The 16,969-nt window shown below is 35.9% G+C and overlaps 1 long non-coding RNA gene and 1 pseudogene across 1 annotated transcript; both read left to right on the top strand.

The window, feature by feature from the left end:
- Positions 1 to 5,327: 5,327 nt before the first annotated feature.
- LOC127079828 (uncharacterized) lies at positions 5,328 to 6,235 on the top strand. The gene is made up of 3 exons (XR_007787964.1): positions 5,328 to 5,555; positions 5,660 to 5,731; positions 5,811 to 6,235. It is a non-coding gene; the product is annotated as an uncharacterized LOC127079828 (long non-coding RNA).
- A 705-nt stretch (positions 6,236 to 6,940) lies between these two features.
- LOC127079404 (uncharacterized) lies at positions 6,941 to 9,341 on the top strand (annotated as a pseudogene).
- Positions 9,342 to 16,969: the final 7,628 nt, after the last annotated feature.

The raw sequence follows: 16,969 nt of genomic DNA, 5'->3' as shown, positions 1-16,969 counted from the left end.
GTGTTTTGGAATTCAAATCATTTGAGTAGAATTGATTTTAGCTCCAAAAAATATTCTAACTTGAAGCTAGAAATTGGACATTTTGATTATATTCAACGAATTATTCAATTCTTTTATATGAATGTAAGCAAATATAAACCACTTTACCTTCAATTCTACATAAACAATTTGCTCAATTATTTCAGTTTTGCTATTTGTGAGAACCTCTTTGCTCAATTATTTCAGTTTTGCTATTTGTGAGAACCTCTTCAATAAATAATTTATATTTATTTTATTAATATTTTTTGAGTCTTAAGACTTATCCTAATCATGTTATCCTTAAACACAAGTCATTAAATTGAACCAAAATTATTGGTTTGATATATTGGTTAAGAATTTTAAATTGTACCAAATTATAAGACAAATTATTGGTTAGGGATGTATCGTGGGCACGAGAATTCTATAATCAAATTCTTCAATATTTTCATATTTTTTCCCACAAATTTTAATAAGTCTTTGTTTTTTTTATTGTATTGGCTTTTTGCTCAATTCTTCACATTTTTACATGAATTTTGATCATTATTTTTTCGGATTCATTCAATTTTTCTCATAAAAATCATGTAATGACGATTGCCATAAAAATTTGAAACTTGAATGTTGTTTGTCCTTAGGTAACTTATTTGCACACAAATATTTCATCTGAATTAAAATACTTATTCTTATCAATGAATGTCACCTTTTTCTGATCAACACTCCAATTCTCTACTTTGATCTAATCAATTCGGAAAACTTCTTCTGACATACGAATACTCAACCTTTCTCTCATCTCACAGTTATGCATTCAATTTGATAGAGTAATCACTCAATCATGATACAAGAACATTTAATAATAATGAATTTGATTTTTTTTAATCGAATCAATCAAATTCATATTTAAACACACACTTTTGAGGACTTTTACAAGTTGCAACATGGCTTATGTCAGCGTATCATACTTTAGGATAGTAGGCTTAAATCTTTGGAGTTAGGTATTTAATTTTTTTTCTTCAATTTTATCGAATTTCTTCCATCTCACTCTTTCATAATGCACTTGGTATTTGAGAATTGCATATTGTTGGTTCTGTTTTTCACAATTGTTTGAAGAAGCTATTTTACTTCTTAATTTTTCTTTCTTTTTCTTTATTTTTGACAAATTTTACTAGTATCGCAACCCCAAACTTATTCTTTTGCATCAACAAGTAAATTGAACGCTAAATCTGAATCTCGTTCATATGCGTGAAAACTGGAAAAAATGAAGAACGAAGGACCTACCGGATTCACTGCATGCTCCGAGTACTTTTCTCTTGGATCTCCCTCTTCGACTACGCTTCCGTCCGCACGCGTTCGTCACTTCTATATGTTTCTGAATCGTGGTGTTGTGAATCGTGAATGTCGAAGAGTTACAAATTATTGTCGAATTCGGACCTTATTGAAGCCTCTTCTGTAATTCCCTTCTTCTATTTGGTTTCTATTCTTTTGCCAATTTCTGTTGTGAGGGTTGTTTTTTTCAGATCGTTAGAGAGGGTTTTGGGATTGTTGGTTTTGCAAGTTGTAGGGTGAGGTTTGAAGAATTGTTAGGAGGTTAAAGGTGTGGAGGATGAAGAAGATGGTTGTCAATTGCGGTGAGGGTGAAGAGTTGTGAAGGAGACGATGAGGGAAGAGCTTGAAGAGTTCTGTTTGTGCGGTTGGAGAAGAATACCGCAAGTTCTGTTGGAGATTTTGGTTATATCCGTTGGGAATTTCGGTTACGGTTGGAGAAGAGGGTTCTGTTGGCAAGTTGAGGGAAGAGGTTCAAGATTGGTTGAAGGATTGTAGTTCGTTATTATTCAGTTTCGGTTCAGTTAGACATTGTGAAGTTGGTTGGTTGTGAGAAGAGTTGGTGAAGAAGTGGAGTGGAGGGTTATGGAATGGAGGTTAACAGGGTGCAGTTGCTTCAGTTTCTGTTTCTTGCCGGTTCTGTTGAAGGAGGTTCAGGGTGGACTTAAGAAAATGTTAAGAAGTTAAGGGTGGAAATCAGTTAGCAAGTTCTTGTTTTGTGAACTGTTCGAAGCGAATTCGGTTCCGTTTCGGTTGTGTTATGGGAATCGGTTAGAGTTGGATAAGTTTGTTGTGGCAGTTTTAGTTGGTTAAGAAGTTTGTTAGGGACGTTTTGAATTTAGTTTGGAAAATTTAACTGATTCTGTTATGCTGGTTTTTATGCTAGTTTTTATGCAGGTATTGATTCTCTTTTTGAGCAATTGAAGGGAAGTTGAGATGGCTTTGCAATGGAGAGTCTTTTGTCGGTTCTGTTAGCTAATTCCCTTCTCACTGTACCACTCTGGAAGCAGTCTTTCTCCCCCACTTCCAACACAGGTATGGAACCCAGGAAGCTTAGCAGGAGACTCAGGACGTTCATAAGGTGCTACCGCTTCTTTAGATATAATTGTAAGCTCCTCGAGATTAACTCCTTGATTCACAAACTCCCTTGCTGCATAACCAGCTGAGACTCCTCCCCCAATGATGATATACTTGAACGAATGCACCATTTTTTATTGCTATGAAAATCATTGCAACTTCGGCTTTGTGATTTTGTTCAGTTAAAAGAATTGTTAGAGTTGGAAATTTTGGTTTTTATACGATTCAAAATCGGTTTTGATTCTGTTATAGGTTAATGATTTTTCTTATGGAGAATGTTGCAAGGCAAAGCTATAGAATTGGCTTAAATTGATGTTATGGGGATACTTGGATGCACGACCTGGAATTGCTCGAGTTTTGGATGCCTACTTGAATTGGATGGCCAGAGTTTTGTAATCTTGTAATTTGGATTGAAAAATTATACTGTAATGTATGTTTTGGAAATTATTTATGATGATTGAAAGTTGAGTTTGGTTTAGGTTTAAGTTGAAACATGCAATGTTGAAATGTAAAACGTGTATGAATTGAATTGAGTTGGAATTTGTAAAGACTTTGAATGTTCTATAGAATTGGATTGAATAGGTTATGAAATTGAATTTTGAATGGAAAGTGTAATGGTTTAAATTGTGAATTTGAAATGTAATATGAAGTGGTTTATGAATGGTTTTGGATTTTTGGAAAATGTTTGAAATTGCTTCAATCATTTGTGTTTGGTCTAAGGGTGGAAATTGGACTTGGAATTTTTCAAGTTTTGGACATAGGATTATGCATAGTTATAGATGAAATTGGAATGATTGTGATTTTTTTTGTAATTTTTAATGGTAATTGGTTTACGGAATGGAAATGGTTGGAATTGAAAATGAACGCATGTATGGTCGGATATTGTAATTGGATTGAGATGTATGGATTTGAAAGGATTAAAAGATGGATAATGGAGATTATATTGAAAGGTTGTAATTTTGTAAGATGAATGGTAACTCGAATTTGGTTTTAAATGCTTGGTTTGAATATAATGGCCATGGAATTGAACAAATGGTTGAAATGTGATTATGAATGGTTTTAAAAATATGATGATTAAAATGGATTTAAAAATATGAAAATGATTAAAAATGGACTAAAGAATATGAAAATGATTAAGAAATGGACTTAAGCTTGATGGTTGACTTTGTTCAACTGGTTGACCAAAAGTCAACTTATGCAAAAACGCGCATTTTGTGGTGGAAAACAAAAATGAATCATGATGACAATGTAAAGCATAGATGAACTGTGACTATTATGAATCGATTATCCAAAGAACCAAACTTAAACCAAGGTCTTGACCAACTATGACCATGAATGCACTATGACTGAATGTGGATGTGACTGAAAAGTTCGATGTTCTTAGACCAAATGAAACATGTCAAGTTCCAAGGTTCGTTATCCGATCAGTCCAAACCAACTGAATGATACTTCACCAAGCAACAAATTGTAACACCTTGAATGAATTTTAACCAATGAATCAGAACCACGAACCTTAAGCAAACAACTGGATCATTTACAATGAACCAAACGAATCAGATGCAACCTCCCTGAATTAGGGTTTCCACCATGCTCCCTGATGAATGTTTGTAAGATGAAAAATTCTAATTCAACCATGTCCATATCATGAACTTTAGCCTGGAGACTTAACCTTCATTCTATGCCTTGTGTGATAAAATCCTTGAATCCATGATTATGATTTTCAAATGCAAGTGGAATGTGTTATGATATAATGACTATGTATATGAGATGAATGCTTATCAAGATATGCGAATGCTCAGGGTCAGTGACCTAGATGAACTTGTGAAGAGTATGGTGAATTTTGGGGTATGACACTCATATGTTTCATTCTCTTTCATCTTGAATGCTTCATATTTTTGAATCAAAGCGAGAGCTTTGGTTTCTTTTACTTGTGCATTTCCTTTGTGAGTCATCCTAAAAGAATCAAATATTAACTTAGCAGAGTCTCTATTTGTTATCTTCTCATACTCAATATAAGAAATAACGTTCAGTAAGATGGTTCTAGCCTTGTGATGATTTTTATAATCTTTCTTTTGTTGGTCTGTCATCACTCTTCTTTTTATCTTGTCCCCACTAGCATCTACTGAGTGTATATGTCCATCAACTACCATATCCCATAGATCTACGTCGTGACCAAAAAATAAATTTTATATCATATCTTTTCAATAATCAAATCGTTCTCCATCAAAGACAAAGGATTTAGCGCTATAATGATCTCTATGATTAACAATAGGAGTAGGTGGTAGAATAACCGCCATTGTGCTTCACACTAGATCTTTATCTGACATGGTTAAGTGTTTGATATGCAATCAATACCAGAACCAGAACTCTGATGTCAATTGATGGTGGCAAGAAACACAAGAAAATGGGGTTTGAATTGGGTTTCCAAGATTAAAACGTTTTGATACCTCAACACTCAAAATAGAACCAAGAGTAACAAATAAATGAACATAACTATTTTTATACTGGTTAATTGTTAACGGAGTTAATCCAGTCTACACGTCAAGGTGATTCACTAAAAAAACGAAGAATTATGGCGTTTTTTAAGGCGGTTTATATAACCGTCATAATTATTGTTATATTAGCTGCCACTTTTACAAATATATTACGACAATTTTAACCGACATAATAACAATATTTCATTCAAATTTTCTATTATAGGAGTCCGACACTCCAACATACGAAAGTTATTCTTTTAAGATATTTAACACACTAATACTTTAATATATATTTCAGTGTTCATCTTTTTTCCTTCGTATTCTTTTTTTTCTAACTTTAATTATTTTATTTCACTTTCCCCTTTATTATTTTTTTCTATTGAATTTTTATTTCCCTATGTTTATCATTTTTAATTTTTTTTAAAAAAAAAGAAGAAATAAGTAGTGAAACGTTAAAGCCTTTCTCAAACCTCTCACAAATCTAGAAACGTATATCCAAAACCCAACGCCGAACTCTATTTCCTCTCAGATTCGGTTGTACTATAAATCAATCTTTCATGAAACTTATCTCAAACCTTCAGCTCAGATTTTACAAATTTTATTGTATTGTTCTCACTTTCACCACTTCACTTTCTCATCAGTTTGATCTTATCAACACCAGAACAAGTAAGTGTTTTTTGGGTCTTGATTCTTCTTCTTCGAATTTTAGTGGTAGGCATCAGCACCATGATTATTGTGTTTGTTGAATTTCTTGTTTTCTTTGGATCAAGTGGAGGTGGCTCAGAAAAATGCTTCAAAATACCCCCAATCTTCAAACTCTTATCATTCATGAACTCTATAAGGTTTTACCATTGTGCCTCTCCTTATTTTTTTAGTTCTACTTCTATATGTTTTAAAAATCTTTAATTTTATATCATTCAGCTTGATGAAGAATTACTACGTTTCTATGTTAAAGGATGGAAAGACCCAGAAATTGTTCCAGAGTGCCTTTTATCTCATCTTACAACATGCTCGCTTACAAATTACAGCCTCATCCATTCTGAACTTCAATTTGCACAATATATAATGCAGAATTCAAGACTACTAAACACCATCACAATTCAAAGTGCCGAATTCCTAGACACAAATAGAAAGCTTCAAATGTTAATAGAATTATCTTCCTGCCCTAGGATTTCACCCACATCTAAATTTTTTTTTATCTGAATGATTTCAGCCACATCTATACTTTTTTTATTTTATTTGAATGATGCTTGATAGAGCATGCCTGCAATAGCAACCCTAAGCTTGCCAAAACGTACTGGTAACTCCAATAAATATGATATTCTACTTCATAAATTCTTTCTCAATCTTCTTGGGATGGTTTGTTTTTGTACAATAAATGTATCCCTTAATTTTTTTATGATATGTGCAAAATCATGTTATAATTTGTAGTCAATTAAGTGTTGTTGTGGATGTATGGGATATGTCAAAGTAGTCGCCTATGAGGTTATAGCTAGAGTAGAGAGTGTAAAGTAAGTAAGTAGAAAGATGTATTTACGCTCTAGAATAACAATTATACTCGCAAGACAATTGGTTGACATAGAATTCCATAGCGTGTTAGATTGACTTGTCATTGTTCTTTTGTTTGACTAATGTAAAAGAATTGCAAGCTATGCTTAAACTCTTTTTGTGAGGATGTATAAGGCTGTTGTGGGAAAGAAAGATTTAGCTGTTTGAGTTGGATAGTTTTCTAGAGCAACGCCAAAGAGGTTTATCATGGGCTCTGAAAAATGCCGTTGAAGAAGTTGCTTCAGTAGATGTTTCTAGGAAGTCTGGACTGTGTCCCTCTATAACTTGCAAAAAGAAGCTCAAAGAGGTTTATAACGGATTCCAAAATACACCGTCGAAGAAATTGCTCCAAAAGATGTTTATAGGAAATGAAAAACTTCTGGACTGACTCCCTCCGATAGAGTTGCTTGTAAAACAATGAATGGAATTCAAGACAACAGCATTTCATTTTTTCAGCAGATGGGCGAGAACACCTCCCTTTTGTTTCAACTGTCGTGGAATGGATGCTTAAAGGTGAATCACTAAAAAAGATAGCAACCGTTCATCTTACAGATGTGAAAGTTCCCTTGACAGGACACTGTTCAAGGTATCACAATGAGTTGGTCATCATATTTAATATGTTAGATATCATATTCAGAATGTATTGTTGTTGCATTGGCACATGACAAACTTTTTCTAGACATTTCTAACTTCCCAAACTCACATTTAGTTGCATCCATCATGGTTGGGAGTCAGTGGGCTTTGAAAATGATGGTCATTGTAGTTACTTGGTAGCTTATAATAATTTATTTGTGTATTTATGTATATGGATTCAGTATTGTTTTTATTATTCTCACTGTCTCTGCTGAGTGCTTGTGTGCTCTTTATAGGCATTGCTTGCTTTGTGTTTTGATGAGTCAGTCACCTCGGTTTATTCATTAATGAAATTAAGAATGCCTCGAGTTCTCAGCAGAAGCCAATCATGCCACAAAAACATTTTTCCAGATATATAATGGGAGTAGAGTAACTTATTGATTATGGTTTATGCAGACTCAAGTGGACAACATCACCGTCAATTTGCATAACCGACTTTTTCCTTGTAATGAAAATTACAATAATTCTGACGTGTTTCTTATGCAGGGTCTACTGATAAGACCTTGCTGAGAAAGCTCATAGGTGGTAATGAATTTTCAAGTAATTGGAAGAGAAATAGAGATTCTGATAACACAGTCTGATGCCAATAGCTCTAGTGTGGGTAATCAATCTACATCCACAGACTAGTCATCTGAAATCTTGTCACAGGAAGATATTGGGTTGGGACGTGCGAAGCTGCTCCGAAGCCTTTTGGGATCAGGGCTTGCTGCTTCTCTTGTGATGTCACTAATGGAGAATCATCTGCCCGTCTTCGTGAAGGTTGGGTATGGAAGAGCGGTATAGCAATCACAGGCATTAACACAGATAAAAAATTTAATGTCTATGAAGTTCGAGTTATATTTTTTAGTGATAAACTGACAGGCATAAACACAGACGTACAATCAGTTAAAAAATTTGTATCTATTTTGAAGTCCAAAATTGGACAAGGTTCTTTCTCCACAGTATGAAAAGCTGAACTAAGACCCAGTGGTCAACATGTGGCTGTGAAGCAAGTCTTTCTCTCCAAACTCAACCCTCGCCTCAAATCTTCCTTGGACTGTGAGATCAATCTTTTGTCCTCTGTTAACCAAGCCAATATTGTTCACCTTCTTCATTTCTTTCAGGTGACACAATCTTCTTTATTTCTTGTTTAAAACTTGGATATGTTTAGTACTTTTTTGTTAGTTACTTTCAGGGTGATGGATGTGTTTACTTGGTTCTTGAGTTTTGTACAGGAGGAAGTCTAGCTTCTTATATTCAATACCATGGAAGAGTTCGACAACTAACCGCCACAATATTCATGCAGCAACTTGGTAGTACTAGCATTTTTATCTTAATTCTTTATCAATATGTTAAATTAGTAGCGGTAATATATTTGGTATGAACACTGATGCAATTGAAATATGTTATGTAGGCTCTGGTGTAAAAGTACTACACTCTCATGGCATCATTTGTAGAGACTTGAAACCTGGGGTAAAACTTAAATGCACGTTTTCATGACATTTAATGGATTTTATTTGATGGTCCAACTTTCAAATGCAATTTCTATTTTTTATTCAAGTTTTAAATAAGAAGCTTGAAATCTAGAAAATCAGACGTAGATGTGGCTGACTGCGTGCAGGCAGACACAAGATTGTGACTGCACACAATCTAAAAATTGCTGATTTTGGTCTCTCAAAGTAGTACATCAGTTAAGGGAGATGAATATTTGGAAGGCAATTTATTTAGTTTGATTTTATTATTACTCTCTAACTTGACAACAATTTTGCCTTGAATTCAATGACATGAGAATTGTAGGTGAGTATGTTGAGACAGTTTGTGGAACTCCATATACATGTCTCCTGAAGTTCTTTTTCGTTTCACAGATATGATCATAAGGTATCAAGTATTTGCATCCTGTTGCAGTGGAGCGCCTATCTTATGAGGAATTTTATTTGCATAGCTTTCTAAGTGGAAGATCGTTGGGAGTCGACAGAAATTCCATGATTTTAGATGTTCATGATCTTTGCACATTGGATCAGTGTTTTGAAATTTGAATCATTTATGAGCAGATGCAGATGAAATAATGATCTAAATAGATATTTGTTGAAGAAACAAGCCTCATCTCTTACTTTTGGATATGAAGCTGATAAAGATGGAGCTATGATCTAAATAGATATTTGTGGAAGATAGTTGTGTTGCTTTGAGACTTTATATCTTGTTTTATTTTTGTGAGATAGACGATGTAACTCAAGTGTGTTGACGGTGTAATGCAGTTGCCATTAATTTCATCCTATTTGTGAATGTTTATAATTTGGTGTCTGCTCTTGTGCACATGATGTCTATCAGTTCATCTATTGTTTTTTGTTAACAAGAATAAATCACTGCATTTTTTTAATAATTAAAAACTCAATAAGAGTTTAAAAAAAATAAAATTTAAAACAAATCTGCATCAAACTCAATGATATCGTCAAAGTGCAATCATCCTCAGCAGGGCAATTGAATCATCTTCAGCCGGTTAATTGTAAGCAACAATGTAAAAGTTCTCTATAATATATTATTATAGGCTGCCGAAAACAGTTGTGATGTTTATGTTTTCACATGCCATGGATCTGAATTTATACTGGAAGGGGTGTTTCGTGCAGTTTTGACGTAAAAAGTAATCAAAATCGCAAAAGAGATTTATTTAAGTTTGTTTTTAGAAATAAAATAAAATAAAACCAATAAGATTTGGGTTGGTGTAATTGGTTCGGTATTTTTTATAAAAAAATTATTGAGTCATACATATAAATAAAAAAGAAAGAGCAAAAGATAAGCAAAGAATAGTAGAATAAAAATAAAAAGATGAAGAAAAAAAATCTAAGAGATGAGAGAGTAGAGAATAAGATGTTAGATGTATATGAAAAAGAAGATAAGAAGACGTGATACCACTAAGAGAGATTTGAGAAGACTTATTAAATCTTAAGTGAGAGGAAGAAAAAATCATATGTAATCGTAAGGTTCAGATATAACAATCTTGAATTTGGGTTAGATGTGAGTGAAATGAAGTCCGAGATGTAACATTAACGCAGTTTGATTCGATTTGTAAAATATAAATCTCAAACCATAAAATTTTAATAACCTAAATACATTCGAACCAAATAATTTTGTTAAAAAATAATCTAAATACATTCGAATCAAATACGATTTTTTAAAGATAATTCGGTTAGGAGACAACCCTTAAAGTTGATTCGGTTAGGAGAAGACCCTTCTGGTATCATCATCATCTATGCCGTGATTTTTATTTTATTTTATCACTCGTAGACGGAGTGTTAATAGTTACACCACATATAAATGTGTTGTAACTACTCTAAATGCACCGGACATGACTTTATCTAATGTTAATATTCACCTTCGGAAAATAAAGAGTGATCAAAAGTAGAATTTTTTACAAAAATAACCCACTTTTTCAAGGAAATTCCCAAAATATCCCTAGTTTCAAAAAAAATTCCAAACTACCCCACTTTTAGGAGGAGACGCCAATTCAATTGGCGACTCCTCTTAAATACTTGAATGGAGGCGCCAATTGGATTGGCTAAGACATGTGCCCTAGCCAATCCAATTGGCGCCCATGTGTATTACTTGAGAGGAGGTGCTAATTGGTTTGACACCTCAGTGTAAAATGCATTTTTTTTGGTAAATGATATACGTGATAGATAAATTTGAAATATGACCAATTGATATTAATAAAATTTTCCGTTTACACAAAAAAGCCTAATGGTGATGATCGAGATCACCTAATCGACCTCCGGTCCCACATCCCCTAGCTACCCTAACACGTGGCCCTAACCCACGTTGATGATTCACCACTGGTGTTTGAGCATCTGAGGGGCCAGGAGCGTCACTACCAACTACAGGAGATGGTCTGTTGAGGTAGTCAGACAAGTCGGCATAGTCTTCAGTATGCATCGATGGTGTACCGCCGTAGCTGAGCTCATGACCCATGCTAGAGAAGTTGGGTTGTGGTTGACTCATTGATGGGCGACCGAGACGTTTGAAGGGAGACATGGGTGTGAACGATGCGTCGAGGAAAAGTTGGAAAGGTTGTTGGGGTGTTTGGTAGAGATAGGATTGTTGGATGTTTTGATTTTGTGAGGTTTGGGCTTCTTGGCTATCGTAGGAGGAGGGGCGATTGGTGTTGAATGATTGTTGGATGTTCTAGCTAAGGCGACTTTGGTAGGGTGATGGGGTGGGTGCGAAGCGATGTTGGGTCTCAGGTTAATGATCAATTTGTTGGTGGTGGTATGGGGTATGCTCTTGGTATTAGGGTTGGGTGTATGACATGTTTTGGTTGTATGTTTGTGTGTTGGTTGAATGGAACGTTTGACGGACAGAGGGTTGTGTGTATCCGGTCTGACACTGTTGTTAGGGGGTTTGATGTTGAGGTGTCAGGTGTGTGAGTCATCTGGCGTGGGTCGTGCAAGTATATATCCTCGGCGATGAACTGAAAACCAACCGATTTGTACCAAGCCATATAAGTACGACTTGGTTTTTCTTCACTTGGCATGACTGCGTCAGTTAAGACATGGTCATGGCGGTGCTTCCATTTGCGACACTCCGATCTTGCGAAGCTTTGTCATGGATTGAAGTTCCATTGGTTGTTAACTTTGCGCAGATGCCATTCTCCTAGGCTAGCTGGGGGATCTAGGATGTTTTGGGGCATACCGAACTGCAGATTCACACGATCACTGTTGTGCATCTCCACAGTTGTGAACCGTATTATCGGTGCGCATGCAGTCCATACGGTCGCGTCTTCAGCGTTGACCTCATGGTCATGATCCAAATTAAGGTATGGACGCCAAATGAACTGAAATGTGAAAGAAGATAAGATTATAATCTAGGTAGAACAAGTTAACAAAATATAACGAAATAATTAAGTTATTATCCTTACGTCTGTCGGTCGAAGGTGATCCAACAAGTTGTGATACTGAGTAATATAGTGTCTTGGACATCTGTTGTAACTCATTCCACGTGCAGACCATCTACACCAAAAAGTCAAAAAGTATTAGTTAGATATAATAATCTTTAAAGAAGTAAGTAAAAATATAGCAATTTAAACAACTTACTTTTGTGCATACGGAAATGTGAAAGGGTTGTTGTTGACGGGTGCTAGGGAAAATAGTCTTGACCAACCACATGCTTGTAGCAAAACAGCACATCCAGAAAATGTAGATGTGTCTTTGTGTGAGTTTTTGCACAAGGAGCTATAGAGACAGGCTAGACAAGCAGATCCCCAACTGTAACTTCCTATTCTATCTACATGTCTAAGTAAAGGTGAATACATAATATGCATGCTAGAACCACTACCTTCGGGAAATAAAAACGAGTCAATTAACAGCATAATGTAACACCTAGTTTTTATTATTCGAGCATCTTCGATAGAATTCTCATCTAAGTATAAACTATTATAGAACGACTTAGGCGTGAAAGTAGTATACCTTGACCTCTTGCGTTATCATCTTACAAATCAGTCTCCAAGAGATCCATGCAAATTGAATTTGCATAATTATTTTTACCATTAACAACCTTACATTCAATGGGCAGTCCCAAAAGCATGTAGACGTCTTCTAACGTCACGGTACACTCACTGGTTGGGAACCAAAATGTGTGTTTCTCTGGTCGCTATCTTTCGCATAAAGCTAGAATGAATTTTTTATCTACGAACCAAGATAAAATCTTGCTTATATGACCAAAACCGGCGAGTTCAACATAAGGTTAAATCATCGGGTCCATATGGACATATTCGTGGACCCGAGTCCGGAACCTTGATACATCCTATAAAAGAAAGAACAAAAAACTTGACTAAGTTGGTATGTTAAAATAAAAAGGGGTTGGTGAAGATGAAAGAAAAAAAGTTAACAAAATAAAAAACTTACATATGTTGCGATGTTTGCAACTGTTCCTCTATGTGATTTGCCCATTGTGAGGATAAACATTTTGTCGGGGGTGGGGGGGGGGGGTGCAGATGAAACTACAAGAAGTTGTTGCAGATGAAATTGTAGAAGAAGTATTGTAGAAGAAGTAGTGAGAGTGATGGTGTGGAAGAAGTGTTGATGGAATGGATGTATTTATAGGCAAATGGATGAGAGCATGAAAAATTGTGCTTGAATGGTGTCTCCACTTGAATTGGCGACCATGTACAACCTTTAAGAGGTATCGCCATTCAAATTGGCGCCTCCATAGGGACATGCATGCAAGACCTAGGTCTAATTGCTTGGTTTCGAGGTCTGCATGCATGCTTTGACAAGGTGTCGCCAAATGGATTGACCATGTGCAAGGAATGAATGAGGGCGCCAATTAATTTGGAGTGTGTGTATGCATGTCTGACACGTGGTTGTCCTCTCTCTTGCATGCTGAACATGTCACTTCTTAGTAGCTTGCATGGTTGACACATCATTTTGTAGTAGCTTGCATGTGCGACACGCCACTCCGAACTAGCTAGCATGTGAGACACATCATTTCCCTATTTAAGTGTCTTACTATCAACATCCAAGACACTTCACTCACATTCATCTACAGCAAGAAAATAGTTTTCATCTGCACAATGTCATCTTCACCAAAATACAGTGTCAACGTTCACTGCAACGGTGAAACATACGAGTCTGAGTTGTATGGTTTTTATTTTCGAAACACTGATACCATTAGACTCACGATCAAGAGAAATGCAACCTTCTTGCATTTGAAAAAAAGAATACAATCATGTATAGGATCGGGTATTGTGTCAAATATCATGTATCAAAATCCAATATTTTTTGAGAATAGTCAATGCAAGTTTTTTCCCCTTAAGGTACGAGACGATGAAGATGTTGAATACATGTTTGTTAGTCATGAACATTCAGGCTGCAACTGTATTGAGTTGTACATTACTCTTCAACCATGTATACCATCTCAGCAGTCTCAAATAACCAGTTAGGATGAATCTGGTGAATTTGATCCACAATGGTCAGATGACGTCAACCCAGAAGCAAAAACAGAAGTGGACGTCGTTGATGAAGAAGAAGAAGAGACCGAGATACAGGTTGATCACATGCTGAACAACGACATTGAAGATGATGATCAACCACCACCAATACCTCCTAGTCATGTCTACAATCCGCCTCAACATATGACAAATATGGATCTGCACGACGATGAAACATCCAACAATGTTTCCTATAATCCGTATCCGAGATTAGAAGACGAATTAAAGGTGGGAGACATGTTTCGTACCAAAGAAGAATGTGTTTTAGCTATCAAAAAATTCCACATGAACAACTCTGCTGATTTTACAGTGAAACTCACTGATTCTAGAAGGTATGTTATCGAATGTCGTAACATGCTTTGTAAGTTTTGTTTGGCTGCGTCTTACAAAAAGAAAAACGACTCTTGGGAGATTGCTTCAATAGACCCACCTCACAGTTTCATTGCAACTAACGTTGAACAAGATCACCGTAAACTAAGCGTTGCGTTGATATGTCAAGACATTCTGCCGTTGGCTAATAAAGACCCATCAGTGAAGGTGAGTATAATTATATCCCATATAAGAACAACATATAATTATACTCCATCTTACAAGAAAGCTTGAATTGCGAGAACAAAGGCTGTTGAACAAGTATTCGGCAATTGGGAGGATTCATACAAGGAATTGCCACGGTTTTTATGGGCACTGAAAACATATGTCCCAGGAACTGTGAAAATTATGGAGACATTGCCAGCGATGATGCCAAACGGAACATGTGCTATAGGTAATAGAATCTTTCACCGTCTCTTTTGGGCATTCACCCGTGCATCAAAGGTTTCGCATTCTGCAAACCTATTATTCAAATTGATGGCACTTGGTTATACGGAAAATACAAGGGTACTTTGCTCATGGAGGTTGTCCAAGACGACAACAACAATGTCATTCCCATTGCCTTTGCTCTGGTTGAAGGTGAAACGACTGGTGGATGGGGTTTCTTTCTTCGACATCTCAGAATGCATGTGGCTCCACAAGCCAATCTCTGTTTGATTTCTGATAGACATGCTGCCATTGAGAGTGCCTACAACAACCATGACAACAGATGGCATGATCCTCCTTCTACCAATGTCTATTGCATCAGACACATTGCACAAAACTTCACGTGTGCTATAAAAGATAAGAATCTTCGTAAGGTGGTGAATGTTAGGTATGCTCTAACTCAGCCGTCATTTCAATATTATCGTGATGAAATTAGACTGTCTAATGAAGACGCAGGGAGATGGCTAAATAACATACCAGTAGAGCAGTGGACATGGGCAATTGATAGAGGTTGTCGATGGGGCCACATGACAACAAACCTTGTGGAATGCATGAACGGGGTATTCAAAGGAATTTGAAATCTGCCGATAACCGCCTTGGTAAGATCGACCTATTATAGGTTGGCTTCTACGTTCGCAACTAGAGGTCAAAGATGGAGTGCAGTGTTAATGTCCGGGCAAGTATTCAGTGAGTGTTGCATGAAGGTCATGAAAGAGAAGAGCGTCAAAGCTAGCACACACGCTGTAATAGTCTTTGACCGTCATAGGAAAAATTTCAGCGTCTAGGAAACACTGGATCACAACGAGGGGAGACCAAATTTAACCTATGTTGTTAGACTAAACAGAAGTTGGTGGGATTGTGGAAAATTCCAAGCCTTCCGCATTCCTTGCTCCCATGTCATTGCAACATGCGCTTATACTCGTCAAGACGCTTACAACCATTTATCTGATGTGTACAAGACCGTCACCGTCATGAATGTATATAATCAAAGCTTCTCGGTACTATTAATGGAGGAATACTGGCCTCCATATGAAGGTAATATAGTTTGGCACAACGACGACATGCGTAGAAAGAAAAAAGGAAGGCCAAACAACACGCGTATCAGGACAGAAATGGATTCCACAGATAAAATGATAAGATTATGTAGTATCTGTCGTCAACCAGGACACAACAAGAACAACTGTCCCAATCGAGGAGCATCATCTAGGTCTTAAGCTTTTTGTAACATTATATTTCTGTAACCTTCAATCATTATATATCATTAAGTTTTTGTTACAACGAGGTTCACAACAAACATCAGTACAAAATAAACTATCTAAAAAGAGAAATCTTTTTAACTGATTACAACAATCAAATTGATATCATCTCGACCAAACATCATTTTCCTATCATCCTTATCAGTCTTCATTCGCACCCAACCAAAGATACTGTCGAGTCTCTCAATACTTCTAATTTTTTTCTTTTATGGTATTTTTCCATCTAACCAACGAACCAGCTCCCTCTTCAGTTGATCGAACGTAGTGATGTTATAGAACAACATCAGCATCTGAGATTTGTCTCTCGCATAAATCAGCTTTCCGTATCAACGACATACACCAAACATGATTGCCAAATGATTAATTGAGATGTGGAACAATGACTCACACAACGCATCTATTTATAACACAAAAAATACATTTTACACTGAGGCGCCAATCCAATTGACGCATCCTCTCAAGCAATACACAGGAGCGTCAATCCAATTGGCGCCTGCATTCAATTCTTAAGAGAAGTCGCCAATTGAATTGGCGCCTCCTCCTAAAAGTTGGATAGTTTGTGATTTTTTTTGAAACCAGGGGTATTTTGGAAATTTCCTTGAAAAAGTGGATTATTTTTGTAACAATTTCTCAAAAGTAACACTTTTTTTGCATTAGCATACAATTTATAACTACAGTTTATTATTTTAAAAAAAATCAAATATAAATCATTTTGCTTCAAATTATATTTTTTCACTTATTTTATTTTGCAAGATAAGAGATAGATTAAACTTAACTATACAAATTTCTTCCAAAAAATAACCTTCCTATACAAGTACTCACACTCACTTATATAATAGATCAGTGTTGTAAGTAATGCTATAAAATGATTAGAAGTGGATATGAAACGA

Source organism: Lathyrus oleraceus, chromosome 5 (genome assembly GCF_024323335.1).
Source record: "Lathyrus oleraceus cultivar Zhongwan6 chromosome 5, CAAS_Psat_ZW6_1.0, whole genome shotgun sequence".
Taxonomy (NCBI): Eukaryota; Viridiplantae; Streptophyta; class Magnoliopsida; order Fabales; family Fabaceae; genus Lathyrus; species Lathyrus oleraceus.
This window is presented reverse-complemented; position numbering and strand designations above follow the sequence as displayed.